General features: G+C 47.7%; 1 protein-coding gene across 2 annotated transcripts in view; it reads right to left on the bottom strand.

Moving 5' to 3' along the window:
- The window catches only part of ZNF185 (zinc finger protein 185 with LIM domain), a 61961-nt gene extending 50123 nt beyond the window's left edge, over window positions 1–11838 (bottom strand). For both annotated transcript variants that reach the window (XM_072627105.1, XM_072627104.1), the window contains exon 1: window positions 11693–11838. The gene's annotated coding sequence lies outside the window, so the exon portion shown is untranslated. The remainder of the gene's footprint in view (window positions 1–11692) is intronic.
- Between the last annotated feature and the right edge of the window lie 3818 nt (window positions 11839–15656).

Here is a 15656-nt window from a genome sequence, read left to right as displayed (position 1 = left end):
GGAGCAGGCTTAGATGGGGACTATGGAAAGAATGCTGAACCAGACTGAACCTGGGAGACCTTGGCTGAGGCAAATAAAAGCATCCATCAGATGGTGGCCTAGGACTCAAATGACCTTGGAGGTCCCTCCAATTTTAGATTATGGTCCTGTGGTCTGTTTTAGATTGGACATTCCTGGGGCTTGATTTGGCTTGCCTCTCTGTCCTTTTTGGGGGCAAGGGGCAGGGAATTTGAGCTGCCTGCCCCCTGGAGATTAATCAGCAGAGGTCTGAAGTTGTTTCTAGTTGTTCTGTACTCATTCCTGAGAAGTCTGACTTGCTCTGGGTTGTTGGCATTTGTAACTCATCTGCACTCATAGAAAATAGTCCAAACTCATGGATTCATCACAGTTGGGGCCCTCAAGTGCAATCTGCTCCCTAAACAAGAATTCCCTCTAATACATCCCTGGGGTGGGTAATTCACTACCTCCTGGGGCAAATCAGTCTACTTGGAGACAGTTCAAATTGTAAGGGAGTTTTTTTCCTGACCTCACATATGGATTTACATGTCTCTTGGTAACTGCTGCCCATTACTTCTCCTTTTGTCTTCTGGGGCCCAAGTAGACCAAGGTAAACCCCTCTTCAAATACTTGGAGGGGTATCATGGTTCCCTCAAGCCTCCTCTTCTTCAAGCAATTTATCCCCAGCTCAACCTGTTCACCCTTGGACTCTTCGCCATCCTCATCTCCTTCTAGTTTATCTGTGTCCCTCTGAAAATGTGGTGCACAGAAATGGGTACTGTTTTAGATGAGATCTCACTATCACCTCCCTAGTTCAGGACATTCTTCCTCTCCTAATGCAGTTCATTTTCTCATTAGTCTTTTTGGCTGCCTTATCAAACGACTAAGTCATATTGAGCTTGCAATATGCTAAGAGCCCCAGATATTTTTCAAGACTCCCTGATGTCTAGTCACACTTCCCCCTAGCTCGTGCTTGTGAAGCCAATTTTGGTACCCAAGCTTCAAAAGGTCCCTGTCATGGGGCATCATCTGCAGAGAGGAGGTCTGCCACTTAGAACATAGTTCAGTCCTATCAACTCTCCCCATTCAAGGATTTATAAGGACCCATGATGGTAGGCACTAAGGGCAAAAAACCCTGTAAAGACAGCGTGTGAGACCTCTGGTATAGTTCTGGATCTGCTACTGACCTAGTAGTGTTACTGTAGGGCGAGATGTTGTCACAGGACCCAGAGTTGGAAAGGATCTTACTTAAAGACCATCTAATATGAAGGAGTGAAATGAGTCCTAGAGAAAGTCACTTGTCCAGTTAGTAAGTAGGATTTGAACCCAAGCCCCTAGTGGCAAATCCAGTGCCATTTCTACTCTCCCCACTCTTACTATTTTACCTCTCTGAACTGAGGTGTCCCATTTATAAATACAGTACTGGTAGAGCTATCCATTGACTCATCTGTTGTGGAAGACAATTTGAACTTTTTTGACAAAAAGCACTCAAATGTTGAAACCCTTTGAGCCAGCAATCCAATTACCAGACATCTATCCCAAGAAGCCAAAGAGGGAAAGTGAATCCCCATATATAAAAAAATGTTTAGAGTGGCATTGTCTGTGTTAGCTAAAAAGTAGAAATAAAGTGGGCATCCATCAATTGGAAAATGACTAACCAAACTGGGATATTTGAAAGTAACGGACTATTACTACACCATAAGAAACAATGACCATGAAGAACTCAGAGCAACAGGAGAAGACTTGTATGAAGAAAGCACAGCCAAAAGAACGATATCTAAAATGATGGTGGTGATCACTGAAAGGAAACAACTTGGAAGGTCACTTGGACTTCTCTTCATAGTAATGGCCAGTCTTAGACATGGAGAACCGAAGATGCAGCAAAATTCCCTTGACTTGATAGAATGGTGGTGGACTAAGGAGCAGAATGTCGTATACACTGGCAGGTGGGCCAGTTGGACTTAACCTTTTCTTCGCTATAAACAAAGTGTAATGGAGGAATAGAGAATTTATAGGGATAAATTTGCACATATTAGGGGTATGGAATCAAGTAGGATGGGGCCACTGCTCTCATGACTATCCCTCCACATTTCAAGAATGGACATCCAAAACTAAAGGGCATCAATAAACCAATACAAGTCACTGTGGCCTTTTGTGAAAGAAATGAAGGAGGCAGCAAAGGTAAAAGTATGGTGACATGTCTACATGGGCAGAAATAAGGGGTTGAAGCTGGAATGAGACCCACTTTCCAGGCTCATGCAGATTCGAATACCTCAATGTATTCTATTTATTACTGCTATTTGATTACTGCCAAACTTCATTCCACCGTCTTTGAGGGACATGTGGGAAAAAGTGATGACCATGGCTTCAAATCCCATTTCTGCCCCTACTACTAGATTATGACATCCTGTAGTGCAAGGACTATTTTTATAGCCTTTCTTTGAATCTATTGAGTTTAACACAGTGCCTGGCACACAGTAGAAGCTTAGTAAATGCTTCTTGACTTATCGTATGGCCTTGAGCAAATCACTAAACCCCTCTGGGGCTAGTTTTTTCATCTGTAAAATGACAGCGTAAGACTAGATGGTCTCTGTGGGCTGTCTAGCTTGAAATCCACAGTGCAGTTGTGGGGGCAGTCACAGCCTCCCAGTGGCCCTTGGATTCAAACACATTGATCTCTATTCTGCCCTACAGATTTTCATCCCAGCTCAAATGCATGCCATATGTCTATGACCATCTATCTTGCTATGCTTTCAGCCTTATTGCTCTCTGCCTTCCCCCCTTTACTAAGTAGCTCACTTTTGTTATCAATCCTCCTTCCTTCCTTCCTTTTTTTTGAGGCCATTGGGGTTAAATGACTTGCCTAGGGTCACACAGCTAGTAAGTGTGTAAATCCAGATTTGAACTCAGGTCTCCCTGACTTTAGTGCCAGTGCTCTATCTGCTGAGCCACCTGTGCTGCTGCCTCCATTCCATTTTTCTGAAAGTCTTACCATGTCCCTCCATGCAGGGACCCTTCCTCACCTCCTAGACCCTGTATCTGAGACCCTGTGCTCAGATCTGACAAGCAACAAGAGCTCAGGCCTGTCTGTGTTTCTTTGTTCAAGCCTTTGGCAGGCCTTTCTGGCCTTGTACACTATAAGGTTTCTATGGCAATAAAAAGCAGTAGGAAGTCACTTAGAAGGAAGGAAGAAATTACTATAGCCAACAGACACCTGCTGGTTTTTCCTATTTCAATGTTTCCCTCGGTTTCTGTGTGTTATCCTTAGCTCTTGGCCAACCAAATAGAGAGAAATAACCAGTTTAGTGAGAATAGTCAGGGCCTGAGTCTCTGGCCCTGGCTTCAAGACCTAACTTGGCCCCTCCTGGCTGTGGGACCTTGGGCAATTGCTCCCTCCTTTTCAAAGAGAATCACTGAACCTTAGAGTCAGAAGGACATGGCATCATCAAGTCGTATTTATGACTTCCACCCATTGACCTTCAAGGCCAAGGAGGACAAGTCCAGCCCCAATACTCCACAAGTGATCTGACCAAGGCATAGTGAAAGAAGATCAACATCTCCCTAGCTAGCGGACTCTGCAGTAGATAGAGCATCTGGCCTGGAGCCAGAAAGACTCACTCAAATCTGGCCTCAGACACTTAATAGCTGTGTGACTCTGAGCAAGTCATTTCACCCTGCTTGCCTCAGTTTCCTCATCTATACAATGAGCTGGAGAAGGAAATGGCAAACTATTCCAGTATCTGCTGAGAAAACCCCAAACAGGGTCATGGAGAGTCAGACAAGATTGAAAACAACTCAATAACAACAAAGCCCTGGACAGTAGGCCTCTTCTTCATGAAGTCTGTGACTGAACAAGCTTTCTGTGGCTGTTATTAACTCATGAAGTCTGTGGTTAATCTACTAAACCCCCTCTCTCATCATAGACGGGACAGAACCACAGGTTCCCCTGGGGGTTGTCTTATGGCCAACAGTCATACCAAGCCTCTCCTCCAGGTCCCAGAAGGACATTCTGTGGGTAGAGATTTGCCAAGTGTAAGAGCCAGAGGCCACAACCAAACTACTCCACGAAGCTGGGCCTGTTTGCTAACAACCTCTGTCTTGATTGCAAACGGATGTACCATGGTCCTATGGGCCCATATGGCTGCCAAGGACAAGCCCGTTATGAGACCACAGAAGCATGGCCCCCTCCTACTCTCAGTCTAGCTGGTATGCGAGGAGGAGAAGCAGTAAAAATAATAATAATTGGTATTGGAGCTAGCATTGACATGGTGCTATGAGGTTGGCAGAGCATTTCATTGGTGTTATTTCCTTTGAGCTTCACACCATCCTACAAGGTAGGTGCGTGCTATTATTATCTCCATTTGTAGATGAGGAAACTGAGTCTAAGTGAGGTTTAGAAAGTATTTGACTCCAAGTCTAACGCTCTAGCCACTGAGTTACCTGGTAGCCTATGAGTAGGACATACAGTATCAGAAAGCATATTGGCAGGGGAGCCCTCTGACCAGGGAGGGCACTGGATTCAGGCTCAGATGATCTGGGTGTAACAACCTTCTCGGCCACTCTTGAACTTCCTCAGGCTTCAGTTTCCCTCTCTGTCCAATGACAGATGGTTGGGCTAGATGGCTTCTTTCCAGCTCTAACTTGATGACAGGTGGTCATGAACATGCCCTTGGACCTATTTATTTTCTTCATGGGAACATATTCTGAATGAATTATGGAGAACAAAGGCAGTGGGGAGAACTCTGTGTTCGCAGAAGCTCACAGCAGTATTATTTGTCATCACAAAAAGCTTGGCAGCATCAGAAACATCAAACAACAGGACGGTGGATGGTTGGAGAAAGTATAGTACATTCATGTTATGGAATGCTCTCATGTCATTAAGATTAATAGACAGGAGGGGTAACAAAGAAAAGGGGACCAAGGCAGAGCCAGAAAAAGCCAGGCCATAGCAGTGATGACCAGAGAAGGAAAAGTCACTGAGCATTAATGGACAGAGAGGGACAAAAAGGGCACAAGTGTATTATTTATTATTAATATGAAAGGCCCCTTCCTAAATGGTGATCATGGATTTAGAAAGGCTTGGGACCAAGCCCTGCCTTTGACATGTCCTGGTAGGGGGATCATGACCAAATTTCTGAAGCTCTCTAGGCCTCAGTTTCCTTATGTATAAAAGAGGAGGCTGGACTAGATGGCTTCTGAGGTCTCTTCCAGTTCCAAGTCTAGGTCAGATCAGCAACATGTCTGTAACTTAGATTCTCAGTGAGAGGCCTATGGGCAGTGACTTTCCCTGCCCCAATACAATCAGAGGTCCTCACAAATGTATTACTACCACTACTAATAACAATGATAAGAAGCTGCTCTTTCTATAGTGTTTTAAGGTAAGTATAACAGCTTTATTTCCCCCATTTTATAGATGAGAAAATTGAGGCTAAAAGAGGTTTGAGTAACATTTTATAGATTGAAATTAATTGAAATATAGTTACCTAGCAAGTTTAGTGAGTTGCATTGATGTTCAATATTAAGTATCATCTTGTCTAGAAAGGGAGGGGTGGTCATTTTGAGAAGCCATGTTAAGGTTTATTGGCACAGGGAAGGAAGCTGACATGGTGCCAAAGGCTCTGATTGCTTTCTATCTAGCCTGGGCTGTGATAAGAAAACGAGGTCTGACATAGTTGGTCAGAGTTGAAAGGGGTCCTGGGACCCGAGGATCACAGATTGAGACCTGGAAGAGACCTAAGGGAGGTCATGCTTCCTCATTTTATAGATGAGGAAATTGAGGCCCAGAGAGGAAGGAGGAGACTTGCCTAAGGTAGCATACAGAGAACTAGCTGGATCCCATTCTCAATGTACTTCCTGTGACACCCTCCCGCCTAGAGGCAGTAACAGTTTCCCCCCAAGCATGTACATGTTCCCAGCTCCCTACTGGCTGATGGGGAAGAGGAGTGAGCAGCAGAGCTGGGGGGTGCTAGCCCCTATCCTCACCCTGTGGCAGGAGCCCCTAGCTCTGTGCTGGGCCTCAGTCTCAGCCCTAAGGGCTCTGCCTGGTCCTCCTATGCAGCACTAAAAAGCCTCCTATATTATAGAATGACTTCTCCATATCTGATGCCCAGACATGAAAAATGAGGCCTGACTCTGCCACTCTCTGTGTGCCCTTAGACAAGGCCATTCCCATCTTGAGGCCTCAGTTTTCCCCCTGTAAGACATGTAGGTTGGACTAGATGCCCTCCCTCTCCTGCTTCAGTGCTATTGGCCTTGGTCAGGAGCCAGTAGTTTCAGTGGGATTAAGGTCTGGGATCTAATTAAGGCATGGCTGTTTCACCCAGGAAGGCAGCGAAGCCCAGGATGGAGTGCAAGGGGGTGGGGTGGAGGAGCCAAACTCAAAGGACCCCCCTCTCTTGGCCCTGAATTCTTCTACCTCCCTTGGCTCCAGGGGCACATTTGTCTTCTCAGGGCCTCCATGTTGTGGGAGTCATGCTCTGATTAGCAGAGAGGCCTGTTAAGAAAAACAGCTAGCATTTCTAGAACACTTTCAGGTTTGCAAAGCTCTCTCCATACCTTATCTTGTTTGTGCCTCACAACAACCCTGGGATGGAAGGGCTATCCTTGCCCTCCTACCCTCATTTTACAGAAGAGGAAAGTGAGGTTAAGTGATTTCTTGCCCAGGACCACACAGATAATGAGTGTCCGAAGCCTTGTATGAACTGACATCTCCCTGACTTCAGGTTCACTATGCCATCTAGCTACATAGGCCCACATTCTCAAGTCTTAATCCTGAAGTGTCAGAAAACACAGCCCTGCCTTGCCTCCCCTCCCTGGGCAGAGGGTCAGGAAAACTCTGGAGCCGGCTGGCTCTCTAAGGCTCAGGGCAGCTGCGGCCTGGGTGTGGAAGGCATGAAGACACTTTGCTTAAGGAATCCTCTCACCAGAACCTTTCCTTATTTGTAAAAGCAAAGCTGGGTGTGTGTTCTGTCTCTGGGAAGGAGGTGCCCCCTCCTCCTGCTTTGGCCATCAAGGAGCTGACGTGACCTTGGGGCTGTCTGACACCAGCTCGGCTGGCTTTGTTGCTGAAAGCAAGAGCTGGATTTTCAAGTCTGGCCTCTAAAGTCTCCATCTGAGTAGTAAGAGGCTCTGAGGCCAGCCAGTCCAACCTGTATTTGAATCCAAGCACCCTGCATGATAACTGCTCCCAGGTGCTGATGAGCAACCTAATAAGAATGAGAGGGAGCATTTATTTATTTTTGGTTTCCTTTGTAATACTACATACTTCATACTGTACGCTTAAAAACACTATTCTGAGATTTATATAGTGCCTACTATGTGCCACACACTGTGCTAATTAGAATTATTATCTCATTTGATTCTCATAATAACCATTGGAGGTAGGTGCTATTGTGATCCCCATTGTACAGATAAGGAAACTGAGGCACAGGTTAAATGAGTTGGACAGGGTCACACAGTTAGTAAGTATCTGAAGCTAGATATGAACTCAGGTTCTTCTGATTCCCGACCTAATGTTCTATATTTACAAAGTAAATATATTTTGGCATATTCCCCTCTTTGAGATAACTCAGTATGGTGCACTTTTCCTTCCTACCTAGCTGAAATGGACCTCTCGTCCCCTGTTCCTCCTAGTTCGGGTCTTTTGGCCTGGGGTTCTCCTATAGCACAGTTGGTCTGTGGGCATTTGGAACCCACTGGGTGGGTGCCCCTAGGTGTCAGGCAGGATTCCTGAGTAACTGAGTAAGGATTCCCAGGTGGGCACAAAAGGACTGGGGAAAAAGGAGTGGTGAGTATGGGTGAAAAGAAAGGCTCCAGAGCTTAAATTCCACCAAGAATGTCCACTCTGCAAGGGCAAAAACCTGTCTTTGTATCCCTGCACCTAACAGTGTCTGCACATCAGAGGTGCTCAATAGCATTCACTGTAAATTTTATGAAGACAGAAAACAGACCTTATGGAAACTTGGTATTTCCCTCAATACAGTAGGTCCTGCCCAGTACAGACTAGGTCCTGCCTAGAACAGAGTAGGTACTCAGTGAGTGCTTTTTCCTGGGTCAAAGGAAGTTCCTGAGCACATCCTCCACCTCAGTGTCACCCGGGGAAAACAAAGAGCAGGTGCTGTCTTGTCTGGGAAACGTTCTCTTGCTAGTCTCTTGGTACCATGCTGCCAGTTCCTTACCCCATAGAGAACTTTCCCTGGTAACAGCCAACCAGAGTTGGACACCGCTGTTTTTACCCTAGCACTTGGAAGCTGGGAGGGAGCTCAGAGGGTCGTCTTGACCAGTGGAGGGGCACTACAGCCTTGGGACCCCAAAGGTCCTAGCTCCAATATGAGCTAGGGAAAACAGAGACCCTCTGGGTCTACTCCACCCCCTTTCACTCATGCAGAAAGGAGGCTCCAAAAGGGGAAAAGACTTGTCCAAGGTCATTCAGCTCATCAGTGGCAGAACTGGGACTATAGTCCAAGGCTCCCAATGGTCTTAGGAAAGCTGATTTCTCTATCCTTTCCAGCTGCTGTGGAAGCACCACTGTCTCAACTATATTCAACTGACAGGATATCTATTAAGTGCCTATTATGTGCCAGATATCATGTAAACAAAAACAAGAAAGAAACCTCTGCTCCCAAGGAGGATATAACATGTGGACAGGTAAGACAAAGTGACTTTAGGAGTTAAAGAGTGACAAATCTGGGGGCAGGGTGGGGGGAGAGAGGGGGCAAGAGACAAATAGCAAGAAAGGCTTGGAGTCAGACACAACTCCTCCAGTTGGTTTAGCTGGGATGGAAAATAATGAAGGCAAGGGGTGAGTGTGTGGGGGAGGATCAGGATCCCAGGTCTTACGTGCCCCCCTCCATTTCCTCATCTGGGGCCTCATAAAGGACAGCTAGTGAGAAAAGTCACAGTCTTCACAGCTGGAAGGCACATTAACAGTCAGTCAGTTTAACTCTCTCATCTTACAGATGAGCATACTGAGGCCCAGAGGAGCAGGGATTCAATGGCTCATGCTTTCACAGATGGTAAAGAAGAGAGGCAGGATTCAGACCCAGGGTTCTCCTTAGGACAGCATGAAGAGGCTCCAGAAGCCACCCAGGGGTCACCTGACATTCCTCCCCCAAACCACTATGAAGAGAACCCTCCATCTTTGGCCTCCATGCCTTTGCCTGGAATGTACTGCCTTCCTTATCTCATACCCTGAAGGATCCCTAGCCTTGTTCCAGGGTCACTTTCTCTAAGGGGCTATCGTCACTCATTTGCTTTGTGTGTGATGGCTGCAGCCCTGGATGTGGGGAGCAAGGGATTAAACCTCGATGAATCTGTTCCCTCATGAGGCAAGCTCTTCTGAGGCTCAATTAGTGTGAAAGGAGGCAGCAGAGGATTTGGAGTATGTTGAGGCTTGAAGACCATCTGTTTTACTAACTAGCTTTGTGATCTCAGGAAAGTCACCAAACTGTTCTGGGCCTCAGATTGCTCATCTGTAAAATGGGAGGGGGGCAACCTCTGAAGGCCCTTCCCCCTCCGAAGCCACAATCCTTGAGTGGTTGGCAAACCTAAAGGCTTAGATAAACGGTAACTATTCGGATCATAGGCTGGTGGGACACTTCCAAGGCAGGAAGGAGAAGGGGTGGGTGGGCCTTTCCTTATGGGCATCTTCCCACTGCTAAGGTGGGGATGGAGAGGATGCTCCTGGGAGGCTGAGCTGTTCACCCTAACCCCTTCTCCCAACACACACACATACACACACACACACACACACACACACACACACAGAGCCAGGGGAAAAGCGCCAAGGGGATGCTTAATACTTAATTTACACTACAGAATCCTTAATATACACTAACATGGGCATCACTTTTAGAAGTCATGGAATGTTGGCAATTGGAAGTACTCTTCTAGGTCATCATCTCATTCCAGACCCATATCCTTTGACAAATGGGGGAAACCAAGACTCAGGGAGAAGGACCTTGTTCAAGATCACACTGAGTTAATAGCAGAGCCTCGACTAACAAGCCAGAGTCCTTTCCCCTGTTCCATCCCAGAGTTCCTCAGGGTTGTGAGGGTGAAGGGAATCCCAACCTTACAGAAAGGAGAGGGGATAAGGAGGAAAGTAGGGAGGCTGGGCATCATCACCATCACAATAATAGTAATAACTTTTATGTGCCACTTTAAGGTTTGCAAAATATTTAACATATTGAGGTAGTGCTCCTTCTCCTGAACCATACTGTCTGCCTTCTTTTCTGTAGCCTGATGTTAGGGAAGATTCCAGACAGACCGTAAGGCAAAGACTCAGGATTAGGAGATGGAAGGAGTCCTAGAGGGCTAGCTAGCGCATCTTCTTAATGGGGCTGGGGAAACTGAGCCCCAAAGAGGGGAAGGAACTTACCCAGGTTCACCCACTGACTTAAATGGCAGAGCCAGGTCTAACTCCTAATCATCCATCTCCCGGCCTGGTTTATTTTCCACTATGTGTCATTGCTCCCCACAAACCAGGATGCCACCAAGAATCAAGTCCGTTAGGAATGCCAGGTCCTGTAGCCCAGCTCTCCAGATTTCTGGTGCCCAGCTGATGCTCTTGGAGTTCGAGAATGGGGGTGTAAGAGACACGAAGGAGCCCCACCGAGCCAGGGCCCAGCCTCCCCCCGCCACTGCTTCTTTACCTTCAAGGGTGGAAAGCTGGCCCAGGCTCAGAATTCATCAAGGCTGGCCTGCCTCCCTCTTCCCCAGGGAGATAAGAGCACAGCCAGCTTTGTAGAGCCAGGGCTGAGCTAAGGCCAGCCCAAAGTTTCCTTAACCAGTGAGTGAGCAGAGGAGCCCATCGTGGAGTCCTGAGTCTAGGGGACCCATGCTCCACACCTCCTCCCACCTCCCAAGGAGCCTATCCTCAAAGTCACTCCCATGAATCACATCCACAGAATACCACCCCCATGACTCCTGGGCTGCTTTCCCCATTCTCTGCTATGAGGATCTCAGAGGGCACTTTAGGCCTCCTGGGGTCATCCCACGAGATTCAAAGTCACTTAAGATACCAGGTCCTACTCAGAGCTTGGGCTCTCAGAAGAGCTTCCTGGGGCCTGAGTCACACAGGCTGACAAGGCCCAGTCAGACCGATCTTCCAAAACTATTTTCTGTCTTCAAGAATGAGTGAGGATAGAGATGACACTATCCAAGGAGGGAGCCCACTGATTTAGTCTAAGAATCAAGCTAGTTCATCCTTGGTAAATGATAACTATAGGAACAGAGATGTAAAACATGGCCCTTTTAGCTTCTCTCATCCCTCATCCCGGAGGCAGAGGCCCAGAGAAGTTGACTGACTTGCTCAAAGTCACAAAAGTATTAAAAGAGACATTCAGAATTTGAACTCGGGTCATCTAACTCCAATCACAGAATTCCTCCCACTAGACGATGCTACTAGAATACATCCATGAAGGTTGCTTTCTTTCTTAAGGCTCCCATAATGTCAAAATTGTACTAGACTTGTGAGATGGTTTTGTCCAATCCCCTAGCTTTACAGATGGGGAAGCTGAGGCCCAGAGATATGAGGGGATTTACTTGCGGTCACATGGCAAGTGAGTGGTAGAGCTAGGACTACAGCCCAGACCTCCTAGCCCCAAAGCAGGGGTGCTTTCTACTTCCCCATTAGCACCCCCATCTATCTCCTGAGCCTACCCCCTGCCAGGGTTCGATGCTTAGGCAGTCTTACCTGCTAATGCTCTCCAGTCTCTTCTGGGGTTCAGAAACTTGACTGCCACTTAGAAGGTGACAGAATCTTCTGGGTTCTGCTGGCTCCCTCCAAAGAGAGAGCTAGCATGGGGTTGGGTCCCCGGGGTCAGCTGGGATAGTTCCTGCCTGAACAGAGAGAAAGGAGACACTTAGGAGAGAGGAACTGTCTGGGAGCAGAAGGCTGGGTGTGTTGTGCCCTTCAGGGGAACAAACAGGTTTCTCTTCACACACACAGACACACACACACACACACACACACACACACACACACACGCAGCACCTCACCCGGCTGTTCTACTGCCCTCCCTCTGGCCCCAGCCACCTCCTTTCCCTGGCCCCCATCCTCCTGTCTCTTCTCTCCTGGAGGAGGGATTTACTCCCTCGCCATTCCCCAGGCAGGAGGTAGCAGTTTGCCAGGCTCTCCCCCACTGCCAGCCCCTCTCAGAGCTTCCCCAGATGCCGATCAGAGCCCCAGAGGCTCATCTGAAAAGTCTACCTTGTGGGGTTAGATCCCCTTTCTGCTCAATTCTCTATAACCCAGGGAGAGGGCAGAGTGGACCCTGCAGACCAGGGCCCTTCCCTGGTCAGGGCCAGGAGCTCTGAAAGCAGCCTACGAAGGGAGAGGAATGACCCTCCCCATCCATCCCCTGATGCCATTTACCTGCTCTCACATTGAGCCTGAGACTTCCACAGGTACTTTTTTAAGCCTGCCCTACCTGAAAACTGTTGTTAGAGGGCCCATTTTTCAGATGGAGAGGTTAGGCCCAGGGCAAAGGGCCAACAGAAAAGTGCTTTTTGGTGGAGAAAGAGACACTTGTTATCCTCTTGAGGTGGGGAGAGAGGTGTTTCTCCATTCTCTGCCAGTGGGTAGCTAGAAAAGCAACTAGATTCCACTATGTAGCAATGAGGGGGAATGATTTGCCCAGGGGCACGCTGGACCTAAATAGTAAGGCTGGGATTTAAAACCTCCTCCTCTGACTCCTCATTCCCCTGCATTAGAGGGGTTTGCACTCTAAGACTCCTAAAGACCTGGAGCCCCTAAATGCTACTGAACAATCATATGGGATTCTGTGGTCCCTTCCAGTAGCAGGGTGGGGTGGGGAGAGAGCCAGCCTCGAAGTCAGGAAGGCCTGAGTCTAAGGCCTGTTTCTGGCACATGGTGGCACCTCTGGGTACCCCAGCATCTCTCTAAGAACAGAAGTTGGAGAGCAAGTGGGGATGGGCATGGGCAAAAGGAGCCCCCTATACTACTGAAATCCCAGGTCCGGTCTCTGGTAGCATGAAAGAGATGGCCTAGATGAGAGAGTCTTCACAGGTCTATTTCTGAGTCAGACACCACTGGATTAGATGGTCTCTGAAGGCCCCTCCTCTGCCCCCCTCAAATACCATGATTCTATAATCATGTGGGGGCCCAGGAGATGGCAGCTGATGATTTCTGTTTACCTGTTAGGGGAGGCCCCAGGCCCCAGGAACCCAGATGGTCCTGCAACCTCCCCAGCCCCAGGAAGGCCATGAAGTGTGGTGCAAAGAACACTGAATGGAAACCTAGAAGATCAGGCTTGGGGCAAGGGCCCCACTATGTGAAGAAACCTTTATGAGCTTTGGTTCTCTCCTAGGGGCAAGAGATCACTAGGCATGTATTCAGCACCTATTATGGAACAGGCATTGGACTTGGGCAGAGGATAATCTTTAAAGCTGGAGAAATCCTAGAGATCATCTAACCCAAACTCTTCACTGTACAGATGAGAAAACTAAGACCTAGAGAGAGAAAGAGACTTGGTCAAAATCTGACCTTCCTGAGGCAGTAAGTGACAGAGCTGGGCTTGGAATCTAGAGTTCCCTTTCTACTTGAACATCTCCTGAGAGGAAACTGGCAGTCACTTGACCTGAGCCTCAGTTTCCTGTTCTATAAAAATGCAAATACTAAACATCCTGAAGTACTCTTCTCACAAGGTTTATGGTGAGGATCAAATGAGAGAATGTATGCAAAGAGGTTTTCAATGCCAGTGTCATCCACTAGCTGCAGTGGGGATGCCCAGCACAACTCTAAGGGCTTCAGACAAGGGTGCAGTACCTGGTGGTCAGACTGAGGCAAGTGGACAAGTGGACAAAGCGTAGAGGGTGGATGCTTTCCAGAATTTTGTTTCTTTTTCTTTTTCTGAACCAAGTAAAATAGAGTGGGCCTTACAAGCTGAGCACTCAGGGCAGTGTCACCCCCCCCCCCCCCACAAGCAGTTTCTGATGAAGAGATTATTTCTGCTCTGGGGAACAGAATAATTCTTATGTGCCAACTGGGGAGCTTACCAGGCTGGGAGGTGGCAGGTGGGTGGGGCTGAGAGTAGTGCTGGGTTGGGTCCTGGGGAGGGGTGGAGGAAGGGGTCGGATGCCCATTGGGCCTGGGATCCATGGCCAGACCTCCAACTCTTGCCTTGGACAAGGCAGGACGGCCTGGGGCCACAGTTGGGGGATGATGTGGAACTCAAGGTGGATGGTGGCGGGAAGGTGTCAGATTTTAGGCATGAATGGTCCTGACTCATCTCCCCTCTCCACCTTAGGCCTTCCTCTTCCAAAGCCTGGAGGAAGAGCCCTGCTTGAGGAACAATCTGACTTTACCCCTTTCCCTTCTCTCAGCTCTCCCTGGCCATGCCCCAGCCTGCTCCCTGCCTCACCAAGGTATATGGGCCTCCAGCTTTGTTAAAGGACCCCAGGAAGTATTCAGGATTCAGACCCAAGGATTCAGAGGACACCCCCCCTCCCCCAAGATGCCCAATCACCCAGCACAAGGCAGTTCTTTCAAAAAAAGTCAAGCCAAGTGTTTCTAGGGCCAGCCATGGGTCTCTCTTTGATCTCCTTCCCCTTCTCAGACAGACTATATAGTTCATTTTCTCAGCCAGCTGGCTCCCTTTCCATATTGATAGCCAATATTTATAGGGTGCTTTAAAGTCTGTACCCTTATCTTACTGAGACACTCTAGCCGTCTGTGAGAAAAGCTTGGGATGTTCAATTGTTGTTTGTTTCTGGTTTGGACCTTGGATTGCATTGGCATGGGGAATTCTTGGTATGGAACATACCTTTCACCACTGCAGATAGGCACTTCAGTGTGTAACTTTATAGTTTTAGACAGCTTGCCAAGAGTCACAGAGCTAGGATATATTGAGCCAGAACTTAATTTTAGGTCTTCCTTACTCCAAGGCTGGTCTTCTATCCAGCTTCTGTATTTATTCCATACTGACATTTTAATGTGTTTGTGTGTATGTATCTCACACATACACACACACTCTCTCTCTCTGTCTCTCTCTGTCTCTGTCTCTGTCTCTCATAAAATTATAGAGCCCTGAAAGGTTGGAGGATGCCTTACAGAGGAGGAAACCCTAGAAGTTTGGGGAGCTGCCTGCCTGGGATAGGGTATTTACCTTTCTGCCCCTTCTAGTGGCCATTCCTGAGTTCCACAACTCTTCCTGAGCCTGGGGCCTAGGTAGGGATTTGGGGCTAACCCTAATCCTAACACTGTGAGCCATCATCACATAGGAGTAAGCCAGGCATAGGACTGCTCGCTGGTAGTAGAGAGAACTACCTTGTGCTAGAGCACCATTGCTGGAGGCAGAAAGGAATATCCTGAGTTTGAATCCCATCTGGGACACTGACCAGATATGGCCATGGGCCAATCACTGAAAGTCAGAGCTGGAAGGAATCCTTGCAGACAATCTAGTCCAGGGCAAGAAGCTCCTCTAATAATCAGCTCCAAGAAACCTTGGAGAGAGCTTGAAGCTGTCTCTCTTTTGTGGGGTCGGGTGGGGAATGCAGTGAGGGAATTTTTATTTTTTAGCTAACAAGCATTTATTTTCTCCTCTCCCTGAAACTGAAAGAAAAAGAAAAAAAGAAAAGCAAAACTCTTGTAATATATATAGTCAAGCAAAACAAATCTCCACATGGGCCATGTCCAA

This window comes from Notamacropus eugenii, chromosome X (assembly GCF_028372415.1).
Source record: "Notamacropus eugenii isolate mMacEug1 chromosome X, mMacEug1.pri_v2, whole genome shotgun sequence".
NCBI lineage: Eukaryota > Metazoa > Chordata > Mammalia > Diprotodontia > Macropodidae > Notamacropus > Notamacropus eugenii.
This window is presented reverse-complemented; position numbering and strand designations above follow the sequence as displayed.